This window comes from Elephantulus edwardii, unplaced genomic scaffold, assembly GCF_000299155.1.
Source record: "Elephantulus edwardii isolate Elephantulus edwardi_28Jun2011 unplaced genomic scaffold, EleEdw1.0 scaffold00216, whole genome shotgun sequence".
Lineage (NCBI taxonomy): Eukaryota > Metazoa > Chordata > Mammalia > Macroscelidea > Macroscelididae > Elephantulus > Elephantulus edwardii.
Genome location: NW_006399966.1, coordinates 4,912,251 through 4,928,102, shown reverse-complemented (window position 1 = coordinate 4,928,102; position 15,852 = coordinate 4,912,251). Strand labels below are relative to the sequence as shown.

The 15,852-nt window shown below is 43.9% G+C and overlaps 1 pseudogene; it reads left to right on the top strand.

Annotated features, from left to right (window-relative positions):
* The first annotated feature begins 5,570 nt into the window (after positions 1-5,570).
* LOC102849291 lies at positions 5,571-6,179 on the top strand (annotated as a pseudogene).
* The last annotated feature ends 9,673 nt before the right edge of the window (positions 6,180-15,852 follow it).

Here is a 15,852-nt window from a genome sequence, read left to right as displayed (position 1 = left end):
TCCTGAGCCAACCTTATTGTCTCTGACACACCTACTCCCATTACCCCAGTCACTAAGTCAATCCATCTCATCCAGGGTCTTCCTCTCTTATGCTGTCTCTCCACCCTTCCAAGCATGACATCCCTCTCCAAGGACTGGTTCCTTTTTGCAACATCCCCAGAGTACGTCAGATGAAGCTACAAAATCCTTGCTTCAAAAGAGCTGCCTGGTTTCTCCCTCTCCAGGATGAAACTGTTCTCCTAGCACATTACATTTAAAAAAAAAAACAGATGAGACCATCAAGTCAAATAATTAATTCAAGTTGAGACCAAGGGGCAGAGAAACTAGAATCTTGGAAATGGAACATCCAGAATGAAATAAAAAAGAATAATGAGATATGAATCTAATGGCACTGGAACTGTCAAATGGAAACCCAATATTTTGTTATTTCATAGACACTATAAAATATTAAGAAATAAAAGAAATAATTCATCAGCCCAAACAATATGTATATTTAGCATCATTAACTCTGAACAATTTCATTATTCTTCTTACCCAAATGTTATGTGGTTGTTGTTATTGTTAAATGCTGTCAGATTGAGTACGACTCATCGTGACTCCATGACCAACAGATCTGAACCCTGTCCTATCCTGTGCCGTCTTCCTCGTCTCTAACACATTTGAGACTGTTGCTTCAATCACCATGTTAATCCACCTCATTGAGAGTCTTCGTCTCTTTCATTGACTCTTCCTAGCATGATGTCTTTTTCCAAGGAATAACCTTTCCCAGCAGCATGTCCAAAGTTTGTGACCAAAGCTTCACCATCGTTGCCTACAAGGAGCACTCTGGGTGCACTTTTCCCCAACTCGTATCTGTTTGTTCTTTTGGAAGTTTATGGAATATTCAATTATCTTCTCCAACACCATGAATCAAATACATAAATTCTTCTTCTGCCATATTTATTCATTGTCCAGCTCTCTGATGCATAGCAAGTGACTGAAAAGACCATTGTCTGAATCAGGTGCACCTTAGTCTTCAAATAAACATTATTGCTTCTCAGTATTTTGGAGAGGTTCCTGACAGCAGATTTGCCCCATATAATATGTCTTCTTATTTCCTGGTTGCTGGAACCAAAGATGTTGACTATGGATCCAAGTGAGATTAAATAATTGGCATCTATCATGATGTTGCTTTTCAGTCTAGTAGGTAAGAGTTTTGTTTTCTTGATGTTGAGACACAATCCATATTGAAGGCTGTATTCCTTAATCTTCTGCAGCATTTCAAGTCCTTCTCACTTTTAGCAAACACAGTTATGTCATCCACATACTGCAGGTTGTTGATGAGCCTGTCCTGATGTCCTGACATTTTTCTTCATAGAGTCCAGTTTCTTGAATGATTTGCTCAGCGTACTGATTGGATAGGTATGAAAAAAAGAAATATACAACCCCTGACACACACCTTTCCTGATTTTAACCCAGCAGTGCTTCATTGATCTGTTCACACAACAGCTTCTTGGTCTAGGTCTAGGTTTCATATGAGCATACTTAAGTATTCTGGGATTCCCATTCTCAATGTTAGCAATAGTTTGTTTTGATCCACACAGTCAAATGTTTTTACATAGTCACAAACACAAACAGACATTTTTCTGGCCTCTTCCTTTCAGCTAGGATCCATCTGACATCAGTAGTGATATCCCTGGTGCCATGGCCTCTTCTAAACCCAGCCTGAACTTCTGGAAGTTCTCTCTCAATTTTATCCTCATTAAAAATTATTCTTCATTCTTCCCTTCTTCTCACCCCTAACAACTACAAATCTGCTTTCTGTCTCTATAGATTTATCTGTTTCAGACATTTCATATAAATGGAATAATACACGTGGCATTTTATGTCTGGTTTCTGTCACTGTACTATTTTATTACCAAGGAATCTCCTATTGTATTGATGGACCACATTTTAGTTATTTGTTCATCAACTGATAGACTGTGAGTGGTTACCACATTTTGACTATTATGAATGATGCTACTGTGACTATTTGTATATATGCTCCTGTGTGGACACAAATATTTATTTCTTTACAATACATGGATTTCTGGGTCATGCATGTATATTTGTCTTTGTAAGAAATTGTCAAGACATTTTCCAGGATGGCCGTACTGTTTTATGTTCTCACCAGTGATGTGTTAGAGTTATGGTAGTTCTGATTTGTAGCCAGAACCTGGGTATCATCAGGCTTTTTTTTTATCATAAACATACTAATAATAATGTAATGGTATCTCACTGAGGTTTTCATTTCCTTTTTCTTAATGACTTAATGATAGTGAACATTTTTTCAGATGTTTGTTGTTTGTCATCCTCAGATCCTCTTTCTTTTTTTCCACTCATATATATCGTTTCACACACTCCTTCATCCACATTGTGTTTCATATGATCATTCCCATACACTGTGTTTTATAAAATTAATCACCATTGATCTATGCTGAACATTACCCTGTCTTTTCAGATCCCCACTGGATTTTTCTTAATTCCTCTATTCCCTCCCTCCACCTATCAAACTCTGCGACTTCCCCCCTTCCCCACCCTCAGTCTTGTTGCTCCCCCCTCTTCTCCTCTTGGACTTTAACACACATCTTATTTGTTATCCTTCTATTTTTTCAGTAATGGTCTTGTGCAGTATTGGTCCTTATGAGACTGAGCTGGTTTCAGCTCATCTTTAGTGAAGTATTCATGCCTTTTGCTCTCTCTGTTTCTCTCTGTCTCTTTTCTCTCTCTCATCTATCCAGTAAAAACCCTCCAAAGACTGGGAACTGTATTGTTAGTAGCTCCAATCAAGTTGGCCCCAACCCTTGGTGTCTCTGTACACAATGGAATGAAATGCTACTCAGTTTGGCCTGATTCCTGTGATTGCTTTTGACTTGTGCATGGACTGCTATAAAGTACTTTGGATTTATAGAGTACTGTTGTGCACCATGGAGTCGGAACCAACCCATAGTTGACTCTCCAGCAATAATCACATGGAAAAGATTGCCCATCTTTCTTGCATGGAGCAGCTGGTGGGTTCAAACCATGTGCCTTCGGTATTGCTGTGCAGCTTCTTACCGCTGGCTGTTGTGACTCTAAGGGTCTTCATTAGCTGAGGCCTTTCTTCATTGCCTTCTTCGTCCAGAAGCTTCACTGAAACCTGTTCAACCTCACAGCACCACGCACGCTTCCACTCACGTATGAGTGATGACTGTGTATGAGGTGCCCTGACTGAGAATCGAACCTGCATCTCCCTCATGAAAGTCAAGAATTCTACCACTGAGCAACAGACCCACGCTTTCCCCTAACACTTGCATTTCTGATCTTCCTTTGTCTTTCCCCTCCCCTGTCCTTCTATCCTCTTCATACGGAGGCTTCCTCTGCTTCTCGCTCCTCTTCCTACTCACACGCCAGAGGTCACTCTGGTGCTCCTGACCTCATGATGTCACTGACCCCTGGGTAATAGGCTCCTGCTCTCGGGCTGTGAGCCACCTTTGACCCTCTGTGTGGACTCTGTAGCCCTTTGCAGATGGAACTCTCCCCTGAAATCTGACGCCACTGCTCCTGAAGAGATTGATCTAGTCCTGGCTCGCGTTCAGTCTGAATTATGGAACCGTTTCCAGTGCAGACACCGGGCTGATGTTGGAACACCGCCTCTACCAGCTTGTTCTTGTTCAGTTAATAACTTACTGATGGGAAAATGGAAGTTGAATGATCCAGGAGGCATGTTTTGTGTGAACTTTGAGGTACCTCTGACAATAATTTGTGTAACTTGTCCTGGCAGGTACTAAAGCTGCCAGATTTCTAATGACCTTACAGCCTTACTGACCCGTTGGATCCATTTTATTAACGTGATTTCCTTTGACTTAATGTTCATTTTATTGCTTTGATTTTTTTCCTCTGGGCTTGTGACCAGAGTGGGATGAGCATGGATATTGTTTCCCTGAGGAATTGCATTCCCAGGTGTCTCTGGGTGTGGAAACCTACCAGCTGCCAAGGTTTGTTTCTGCTTTGCGGGGCTGAGATGTCTCATGGTGAAACTGCCACTGTCTTCGCTGAGGAGACCACTGTGTATCTGCAGGGCTGGTCTTGTGGGCCTGTGACCTGTGTACTGAATAGAGGCCCAGGCTAAGAAGGCTCTCATACTTGGTCTAATGCTGTCACCTTTTAAAAATTCTTAATAATTTATGAGCAAAAGGTGATACATTTTGTACTCATGTGCTCAAATTCACTGTCATAAAGTCTGTCCTGACCCACCATCTGGTTTCCAAGGTCATAAATCCTAACAGGAAGAAACTGTCCACCTTTGTCCCCTGGAGTGGTTGGTAGATTAAAACCTCTGGAGATGAGTGGCCTTTGGGTTAACAACCAGCTGTCTAAGGACTCTAGTACCAGAGCTCGCAACATATTGTCCTGGGCCCTGAAACGTGGTAAATGGCCTAGCCGTCTCTGTTATGTTTTTACATACTTGCGACTGCACTCCTAGTTCTTGAAGTTGAGCCTCAGTGATAGCCTGGACTCCTATGCCTTCTTCATCCTGACTGGTGTAGACCTCTGGGAGGCAGGCGGTCACTAACCCTCTGTGGCAACTCTGTCCAAAGGTTTTATATCCTCACTGACCCAGACACCTCAAAATATGCACACGACTTGTTTTGAAATATGAATGGATTGACATGCATCAGAATTCTCAAAAGATATAGAATGGTGTACGTGGGGGTAGGCTTGTTACCCTCCCAATTCTCTTATTCACCTTCTGTGGAAGCATGCACTGGTACCCATCTCCTGGCACCTTCCAGATGGCATATGTCACCATACTTATGTTACTTTACTAGATAGGATGATTTTTTTTAGGATGATGTTTTGAACCTTCCTCTTTTCACCTAACTTGGAAATAATTTTGCATCTTAAACATAATTCCAGATCATCATATGGACTTACTTAATTTTTTTCACCAATATTCTATTGTTTGGAAGTATCATAATTTACTTCGCCAAGCCACCTATTGGTGGACATTCACATTGTTTCCAAATCTTTGCTCCTATTAACAGTGCTCTTCGAATAGATTTGCCAGTTTTAGCCAACTAAATATAAGTTTTCCAGGAAAACTTGAATTTAAGATGAGCAACTTTTGTTTTGTTTTTAATGTAAGTATATCCTATTCTTTATCTCAAAGGGTGAGGACATCTGGGGCATATGTAGAATTTTTAAAAAGGTTGCTTAGCTGAAATAAAGAGCAAGGATGTCAGTTTAAAGACTAAGGTGTCCCACAACCCAAGTCATAATATTTTCAATTTCTTAATATGCATGTGAAAGTTGCTCAATGAATAGAGAAGACCAAAAAAGAGTCTATGCCTTTCAATTACGGTGTTGGGAAAGGATTTTGAAAATATCATGGATTGCCAAATGAACAAACAAGTCTGTACTGGACAGAGTACAGCCAGGGTGCTCCTTAGGGCAAGTGTGGTGAAACTTTGTCTTCTGTATGTCAGCATATTATCAGAAAGAGCAAGACCTTGGAAAAAGACAGCACGCTGGGAAAAGTAGAATATCCCTTTCCAAGGTGGCTTTGGAAGATGGTGGAGTCTCAGGCCCTGGTGCTGGATGGCCGAGGCCATCTCCTGGGCCACCTGGCGGCCATTGTGGCCAACCAGGTACTGCTGGACTGGACGCTGGTGGTCGTGCGCTGTGAGGGCATCAACATTTCTGGCAACTTCTACAGGAATAAATTGAAGTACCTGGCCTTCCTCCGCAAGAGCATGAACATTAACCCATGCCGAGGGCCCTGCCACTTCCGAGGCCCACAGCCGCATCTTCTGGCGGACAGTACGAGGCATGCTGCCACACGAGACCAAGTGTGACCAGGCTGCCCTGGACTGCCTCAAAGTCTTCGACGGGATCCCACCTCTCTGTGACAAGAGAAAGCGGATGGTGGTCCCTGCTGCCATCAAGGTTGTGCAGTTCAAGCCCACTTGTAAGTTTGCCTGCTTGGATACCTAGCTCACGAGGTGTGCTGGAAGTACCAGGCAGTGATGTCCACCGTGGAGGAGAAGAGGAAAGAGAAGGCCAAGATGCATTATGGGAGGAGGCAGATCATGAGGCTATGAAAATAGATGGAGAAGATGCTGGAGAAGAGGACCAGCAAGTGCGCAGAGGTCCTCAAGAGCTACGGCCTCCTGGTCTGAGCCCACCTCTCTGGCCCCCACAAAAAAAAGTAGAAGAGCAGTGAAGGAGACCCTTAACAAGATGGGTTTACACAATAACTGCAGCAATGGCCTTACTCACAAAAGAGATTCTAAGAGAATGGTGCAGGGTTGGACAAGGTTTCAATCCATGGTACATGGGGTAGCTATAAGTCAAATGTCAACTTGATGCTACCTAGCAACAACAGCATCTTAGAAGAATGCCTGGCACATAGTAGGGATTCAAGAAATGTTTCTCAGATGAATGAATTCATTCTAGAATCCCCACTGTAGAATGAAATTGAACAAGGCCCAACACTACTCCATGCTCCCTGCTATAGCCTCAGAGTCCCAAGCCTCCGTACCCATGATGATCAAGTCAATGCCTACTCTTAGCAAGTCTCCCACACTGTATGTCTTTATGGAGACAGACTGACCCACTCGTCTTTCTTCCACAGGTTCAAATTGCTGACTTTTCAGTTAGCAGTGAAGTGTTTAACCACTCTGCCACCAGGGCCTCTAGCCCAGCACATAGGGAATGCTTAATAGATTTTTGATAATACATGGACAAATGCTGCAACGAATGGCTTTGGGAATGCATTATTTGGCCCACAAGAGAAGGCATTTGTAGGATTAATTCGCTCATTTAAAAGTCTGATGGATTTTGCCAAATTGCCCTCCACAGGCCTCCAAAACGTGGCTACTGCCTAACTGTATTCATTCTCATCGCCTACAGTCATTTAACCTTTGGAATATTTCCCCTAGGGGCTGCCCTAAATGGGGGTCAGAAAGAAAGTTGCCAAGCCCATTATGCCACCCCTTTTGTGCCACGTCCATCAATCCACACCAGTAAATGAGGAATTGGAGATGCAAATGACGGCAGATAACATCTGGCTCATCAGGCCCCAGGCTGTCCTGTCCCTGGAGGCCCCCAGTGATCCCCTTGGGCCCTGCCAGCCTCTGTGATGGATGGCTCACGTGGGCAGGGTGATCCCGGGGGTGCGCTTGGTTCATCGTCCACCTGCCTCCCAATCTTCCAATCTGTCACCAGCACGGGACGATTTAATCATTGTAATGGTGCTGTCACAGAGGGCCCGCTCCACTGCCTCCGGTGGAAAAGCCGACTCCGTGTCCTTGCTGGCATGGAGACCGGGGCGGAGGAGCAGTTTCTTCCACAGAACAGAGGGCACATGACGTTTAGCTTTTTGGACCAGGAATTAGGACACTGGGTTCTGGGCCTGTGTTTCACCACTTGTTCCGGCTGAGTGAGCCTGAGCAATTTATGCAGGCCCACGGATTAATTCGCTGTGCAGCAAGGTGGGGCTGACCACATCTCAGTACTCACATGCTTGGTAGACAGTTTTAACAATTAGAGAAAGGAATGGGTATATGGTGAAGCATTCTAGAAATAAAAAAATATTATGGGGTTGAGAGTGTGGATGGTAGAGGGTTATTCAAAACCATTCAAGGTTATTGGAAAATAAGTTATTTGTCTACTTGTTTTTGTTGTTGTTATTGTTATGTGCCATCGAGTCACTTGTAACTCATAGCAACCCTATGTACAAGAGCCCTAAATCCTGCTCTATGCTGTGCCAACCTCACTGTCTCTGACACACCTACTCCCACCACCCCAATCACTGAATCGATCCATCTCATTGAGGGTCCTCCTCTCCTGTGCTGTCCCTCCACCCTCCCAAGCCTGATGGCCCTCTCCAAGGACCGGTGTGCCTTGTGCCCAGAGTACGTCAAATGAAGCCTCAGAATCCTTGACTCCAAGGAGCAGGCCGACTTCACCCTCTCTAGGACAAAACTGTTCATGGTATATTCAACACTCTTCTCCAGCACCACAGCTCAAAGGCATCAATTATCTTTCTATCTATCATCCGTAGTCACTGTCTGGCTCTCCGATGCACAGCATGCAATTGCAAATATTATAGCCCGGATCAGGTGCACCTTAGTCTACAGCCTGACGTAGTTGCTCTTCAGTACTCTGGAGAGGTCCCTGAAAGCTGTTTCTCTTAGCAGTTTGATTTAAAAAATTTTAAAAAGTTTTAAAGAAGAGAACAGGGAAGGTAAAAGTGGGACCTGCTCTTTACAGAAAATCGAGAACTAGGACTGAATATTTAGTTCTGTTAGGGATGATGACATAATCCGATGACAGATAAGATTGGTGGGTGAACACTGTGACAGAGATAAGTAGTATTTACCAAACGGTATGCATGAAGATGGTTGAAATACCAAGTGTTGTTCTCGGAGGAAATGCAACCAGCGTGCTCCTTAGAGTCAAGGGTGATAAAACTTCATCTCATGTGCTTTGGACATGCTGTCAGAAGGGCCAGTCCTTGGAAAAAGACTTCATGCTGGGAATAGTAGAGGGTTAAGCGAAAGGAAGAAGACCCTCAACAAAACACTGACACAGTGACCGCAACAAGGAATGGGCTTGAGCATAGCAGAGATTGAGATGATGGCACGGGACAGGGCACGATTCTGAGCTCTTGTTCACAGGGTCAGTGAGAATCAGAGGCAGCTTGTGACACCTCACAGCAGCAAACAATGTGACGTGCATATTTATTACCGTTTTTTAGAAGGAAGAAGAAAAGATTGAGAAATACCAGCGTAGGAGATCAAAGGGCAGCATTTGTCCAGGGACAAAGCTCGGGAGGTAGAAAGGAATAGCAAAGAAGGACGGATGGAAGTGGTAAACACAGGGCAGAAGAGGGGCGTGTACCTTACACTGCAGGGACCACAACCAATGACACTGAAGGGACCACGATCAACGCAATCAATTTCAATGTGTGTGAGCTGTTAAGTGGAAATCTAGTTTGCTCTGTAAACTTTCACCCAGTTCACAATAAAAAGTTAAAGAAAAGAAGTTGAGAAACAGAACACGTTAGTCCCTCAGGGCAGGGCTGGCTGAGGACAAGGGTAGAAGGAAGCCACCCTAAGTACCTAGGAGCACTGCCACTGTCTCTTCGCGGGACTGGGAAGTGGGGTGTCAGCTCCCTGGGTGCCCCATTTTCTCTGTGTAGAAGTCCCCCCAGCCAGCTGCCCATTCACTGGGACAGATGTACTGACTTCACCCCTCTGGCCATTTCCAAAGAGGCCAGCGTCCAGTCCCACCTAATTGAACACGGACTTCTTCCAAGTTCTCGCTTTGGCACCTCGAGACCTCTGGGGGATGGGAGCTCCACGGTGTCAGTTTCTCAGCCTTCCCAGAAAGTGGCAGGAAAGGAACGGAAGTGCCAAGCCCTGGGGCCAGGGAGGGAGTATTTTACTGTTTGATGAGTGTCAAAAGGAAGGTCCCAGCCTGCCCGCCCATCTGCAGATTCAGGTGTGTGGCTTGGAACACATTTCCCCCTCCTCCAGTGAAATAAAGGAAAGGTGGCAAGTTGCATGCTCTCACTCTCTCTCTGTGTGATGAGATGGAGAGATACAGAAAGCATCTTTGTCTCCTGTTGTTAGTTGCTGCTGATTTTACCTCAAGAGGACCCCTTGTGAGCAGAGCAAAGTGTTCCATGGGGTTTTTCAGGCCTCTGGGAGGGTTTTCAACTGCCAACCTTTCAGTGTAGCTAAGAGCTTAAGTGCTTGAATCACCCCTGGAGAGTCCCATTGCCGTGAGCACCAGTGACTTCTGTCATTGTGTGAAATGCCAGTGAGCTGCAAGTGAAGAATAATGTGCAAAGTCTACTTCCAGTGTGAATGACCCATGAAAGCCTCCAGTTACACATCCGTGGAGAGACGGCTGGGCCCCTCCAAGGGTGTCTTTGCAGTTGTCAGGCCTGACAGCTTCATACCCCAAGGTGGGAAATACACATGAATGAGAGTGAGTTTGTCGGAAGCTGTTTGGCATAAGGGAGATTCCTAGGTGAAGAAAACAAACAAGTGTACCTAAAGCAGGTCAAATCCCAGTGTATCTCCACACGACTCTGCACCTGGGAGACTGCTGTTGCATCTTGTTTGCTGATGTATCCCAGTGCCAAACACAGTGCATGGCCGGTCTGGGTATTCACAAGATCTTGTTTGAGTGAACATTGAGTGAGTGAGCCACCCAGCTATGTGTTTCCTAAATAATCTTTCTATCAAACAAATAAACTCTGGGCTCTAACAAAACAGAGAAGTGAGAGGTGGCTGGACTCAGACACTGGAAAAATTGACCAAACATTAGAGCACGTGCCCTGCGTGCCACCAGGGCCTCCAGACAGGGTGGTGATAAGGTACCTGGCAGAGGACGGCTCTGCGGTTTGGAGGGGAAACCTGACTCCTGGCAGGTGGGTGGTAGTGCTGTGGTTTCCTCACCTGCACTCTCACTTCTCCGCAGCTGGGGCTCAGAAAGCTGAATGTGTCACTTTCAAAGTTCTGTCCCAGACATAGGAAGTGGGTGAGTGGAAGAAGTACCCCAGCACCCCCTGCTCAACCAGTTTGGAAATCTGGGAACTATGGATTTTTCCATAAAGTACCAATTCCCTGAAGTCAACTATAATTCAGCTCCAGTGACCTCCTTTCTGTTCCTGGAAGCTGTGTTCCTGCCTCAGAGCCTTTGCATCTGCTGTTCTCCCTGCCAAGCTCTTGGACAGACTAGTTTCTTCAGTGCAAAGAGCTCCCCTTTGACCTCTGTTTCTAAAATGACAGTCCCCCTTGACCCTTTATCTTCTGCACCCTCTGTAATCTCTAGATCTGGACTATAAGGTCAACAGACAACAATTTCCATTATGTTTTACTCTGATGTATCCCCAGGACCAAGCATGGTGTACGGCCAGTCTAGAAGCGCAGTACATCTTATCTGAATAAATATTTGTGGTGTAACAAAGAACTAATTTTCTTTAACACCTTAAGTTTCACATATTTATTGAAAACGTGGGTTGCATAAAAACACACATGTTCCATGGGAAGTGATCAGACTGATAATTTTAAACTTGATATGGTAGCATGTCAATCAACCTGACATGGGACAATGCTAATGAACTTGACATGGCACGATGCTAATGAACTTGGGTTCATTATATGTGCTGCCATCATGTGTGCGACTCCTTAGAGACACAGTTCAGTTCTTCTCCAACGTCTCCTCTTGGAGTTGTACCTGATTTTATTGTCAGTTTTCATTCAAATCCACTGAGAAATGGGACGGTTCTATTTTTATTTCTTGGCCAGGAACTTCTTGATCCTGAAAAGCTTATGAGAAGACAGTGAAGACAAAACAGGTCCGCATAAAACACGATGGTAGAGGAAAAGGGAGAAAGAAATCCTTTTTATGTGGTCTTTTTGGCCACAGTCTTATAATTCCTACCAGAAGACTGAGTGGGACTATGCAGTTGAAATGCTAAGGGGATTTGAAAGCTGGTTTACAAAGTGAACAAGTTGTGCGGCCCCTGTGTGAAGGTGGGGCCATTTTAAATAAGGTATGTGGAATTCTAACAAGGGGATTGGTCAGTTTTGACATCCAATAGGCATAGAAGAACCATTCTCAGAGCAGAGGGGTGGGGGGAACTTCATGACCATCAGGAAAGAAGAACTAGGAGAGGAGCCCATCCTTTGGCGCTTGTGCTGGAAGCCTTTTAAAACAGGAGACAGAAAGAAAGGGGAAAAGAGGGCGTGAGACAGCGATAACACTGATGCCTGTAAGACCTGGTGGCACAGAGACAGTGACAGCAGAGGCAACAGAGCCAGATACCTTCAGGAGACAGCATGGTGGCTTTGCAATGCGTGAAAGCCAAGGTTCTTTAGGTAGGATGCTTGCTGGTTGAGTAAGTGCCTCTGGGCACGTAATGGGAGAGGTAAAGAACTTTGTAACGTTGCCCAAGCAGGAGAGAAGTCAGGCTGAGTGACCACAAGCCAGAAGGTTAGAAGGAGGCCTGCCCGCAGTCACAGCTGAGAAGGGGCTGTCTTTATCAAAGGTCTGCATCCTGAGATGTTTCTGATCCTGACTTGTAATGTGCTTCTGTGCTGCAATTCTGAAGGTGTGCTGTTCGAATCCACCAGCTGCTCCATGAGAAAGACCTACAATCTCCTCCTGTCTGATTAACTGCTCCTGAAGAGCCACTGGAGGGCCAGCTATGAGTTGGTTCCAACATCATGGCGCAAAACAATGTCTCTAATAAACTCCATAGTCAGAGTATTGTCTGTGATTTCTTTTTTTCTTTTTTCAGTCTGTGATCTCTGTGTGGTCATTGGAAGCAATAGTCAAACCTGACAGAGGGGTTGGCTGGTGTGAGAACTGATAATGAGTTTGGAGGGGGGCGGTATGTCTAGTTTCCAGTTCATAGGAATTCACCTTGATCTGTTGATTTTGATTTTCCTTTCCCCTTGTGAAGCTAGAAGTGTCACACACCACCCCACTCCATCTGTACCCCATGTGTACGATGGTGACTAAATGGACCACACTACTTTATATTTCCCAAAGCAGTTATCAAATATCATCCTACTAACTTCATTATCTATTAGTGTGTTTGTTTCTGTCTCCTCTGGTCAGATTAGAAGCTCTGTGATACAGATGATCTTTTTTCTCTAGTATCTATCATCACCAGTGCCTGGAATATTAGAGTCTCAGTATTTCTTGAATGAGATCATGTGTTTCACAGACAGATATATCCAGATTAAAGGGCCCATCCTCCAATGAGGAAAATTCCAACATATAGATAGGTTGAGTATAGGGTAGGATTATTCTCACTAATTCAGACTCACTTCCTGGAGTGAAGATAAGATTGTAGAATTTCACTGTCTCATGTTAAAACAAAACTATCTTAACTATCTATTAAGCACATATTGTTTGCTAGGCTCTGTGCTAGGAGCTTTTACACATATTGTGCCTCCATAGAGAAATTCTATGTGATAGAGAGCATTGAAAGGGATTTTTTAAAAGGAAAGTGAAGGGAAAAGAAACCCAGCCATTTTATTGAAGGCTGTAGTTAGTTCTGATTTGTCAAGACTTTGGTGTTTGCTTGGCATTCAATTATCTAGAGAATCTCTTTCTAACTTAACTTTCCAAACATTATGCAGCCCCTGCTCCAGCTAACTTAAACGGCTCACAATTCCTGTGCTTTTGTACATGACTTTCCCTTTCAACAGTGAAAGTCCCATGTCTTGGGAATTAACTCTCAAATACAGCTTTCCAAGGTCAGCTGTTTTGTTAATAAAGCCCGTAATTACTGCTAACCTCTGATATTCAGCTGGATATTGTTCGATAAAAAGATGGAAGGATTGTGGAAATGACCTTGTCAGACTCTTCCTGTAAAAGTAAGTCCAGAAGCATATGGAGAAAAATTTGTGAAGAGAACAAAAAAAATGTGTGTGAGAGAAAGGAATCAGCAAAGAATGAGTTCTGGCTGTGGTAAGGACACAGCGGGGGAAGCACTCGAAGTACTGAAGGTGATGGTGGTACCATTGCTCAAGCTGGCCGAGTCACAAAACAGACTCTCTTCTTAAACTTTAACTGTATCAGCTAATTTCATCTTCACCACAACCCTGTGACATATATTCCACTTTCACCCACATTTCACAGATAAGGAAGCTGAAGTTAAGAGTAATAAACTAGGAGAATCCCTTATAGCAACCAGCCATTTCAGGATGGCATTCCTTGAGAAAGTTCCAGGACAGGTTTTATAGTCTTAAATCTGTTCTTAGTTCAAAAGATTTTTCAAGCTATTTCCTACTTGATTTTAATTTTTTTTTATAGTCATTGAAGACATAATAACTTTTTCCAGTCCTGAAGTCCATCTAGCTTTGAATGAGAAATCAGAAAGCTTGAGTGCCTATCTGTTGTCCCCTCCATTCTCCAAATACGTTACTTTCCGACAGAATCAGCAAACTTACGTGCAGAACTCGCCGCACGTTCCTGGGTTTTCTGAGTTGGCAGGAGGTAGACGTGTCCGGTGATCCGGTCAGACAATGGATATTAGTAAGTGACCAATAGGAAACAGACAACCAGTTAGACTTCCCAGAGTTGCAGACGTGCCTGAGTGTCCACACGCGCTCAGACCCCCTGGAAGGGTTCCAGTTTCACTTTGTTGGCTTTGCTGATGACTTGTGACTTGCTGTTGGGTGCTATTGAGTTCATTTTGACTCACAGCAACCTCATGTGACAGACTCTACCTGCCCCAAGGATTTGTATGACTGTGAGTGCTAGTGGCCTAGTGGTAAAGAGCTGCATTGCCAACTCAGAGGCATGAGGCTTGAATCCACCATCTGCTCCAAGGGAGAAAGATGAGCAAGCAATCTCCTCCCATGAGATCTGCTGCCTCTGAAAACCTGCTGGAGGGTCAGCTATGAGTCAGTTCCAACTTGGTGGCAGACAGCAACCCCTGTCTTCATGGAAGCAGGATTGCAGGTCTTTCTCACATAGAGCTATTTTGTGGACTCAAACCATCAGTCTCTTGGTCAGCAGTACACATGCCACCACGACTCTTTGTTACTTACACGTGATACAGAGTGGAAGTGCTGTGTGGAGATTTCTTGCTTTTTTTTTTAATTAATTTAAATGAAAGTTTATAGAGACTTTGGATTTCTATTCATTCCTTGTTGCAATTTTCTCCTTGCACACCCCTTCCCCCTAGTTCGCTCTCCTCTTTGAAAAGTAGAAGAAAAATTCTTTCATTATTATGCAATCCCTCCCCCCCAGGTCCACTCCACTATGCAGCCTTCGTTCGGGACTCCTGTCATGACAATGATGCCTAATCACATATCCCTTTTAAACAGTTCGCTCCTTCATCTGTTTCAATGCAGTATACATAATTTATCCCATCTTTCTCAGTCTTCCCCCAAACCCAGTGTCAGTCCCGTTTTACAACAGTGGCACTTTGCAGTATTTGTCCTTTTGTGACTGAGATATTTTACTCAGCATAATGTCCTCCAGGCTCACTCATTTTGTATAATATTTCATGGGTTCGTTGTTTTTCAATGCAGCATAGTATTCCATTGTGTGAATATACCCCAGCTTCTATATCCATTTATTTGGACACTTAGGTTGTTTCCAACTCTTTGCTATTGTGAACAAAGCTGCAATAAACATGGGTGTGCATATATCTGCTTGGGTGGTGGTCATGGTTTCTTTAGGGTATATTCCCAGTAGTGGAATTGCAGGGTCAAATGGTATTTCTATTTGCAACTTTTTGAGAAAGCATCATATGGCCTTCCATAGTGGCTGCACCATTTCACATTCCCACCAACAGTGAATAAGGGTTCCAGTTTCTCTGTAACCTCGCCAGCATTTGTTGTTTGCTGTTCTGTTAAATTTTGCTATTCTGACTGGGGTGAGATGATATCTCATAGTTGTTTTGATTTGCATCTCTCTTAGAGGTAGGGATTTTGAACATTTCTTCATGTGCTTGTTAGCTATCTGAATGCCTACTTTGGTGAAGTGTCTATTCATATCCTGTGCCTATTTTTGAATTAGGTTGTTTACCTTTATCTTATTGTGGTACTCGAGTATTTTATAAATTCTAGGTATAAGTCCATTATGTGACATGTCATTACCAAATATTTTTTCCCAGTCTGTGGCTTCCCTTTTAACCCTGTTGGAGAAGCTTTTGAATGTGCATTATTTCTTGCTTCTTATAGAAGCAGGTTGCCAGGCCCCTTTCTTCTTCAATGCTGCTAGGACTCAAACCAATCAATTCTTGGGTGAATGCAAACCATGAACTTTCTTGTGTTTCATTTTATGCACTCGAGTGCACTGTGCATTGCT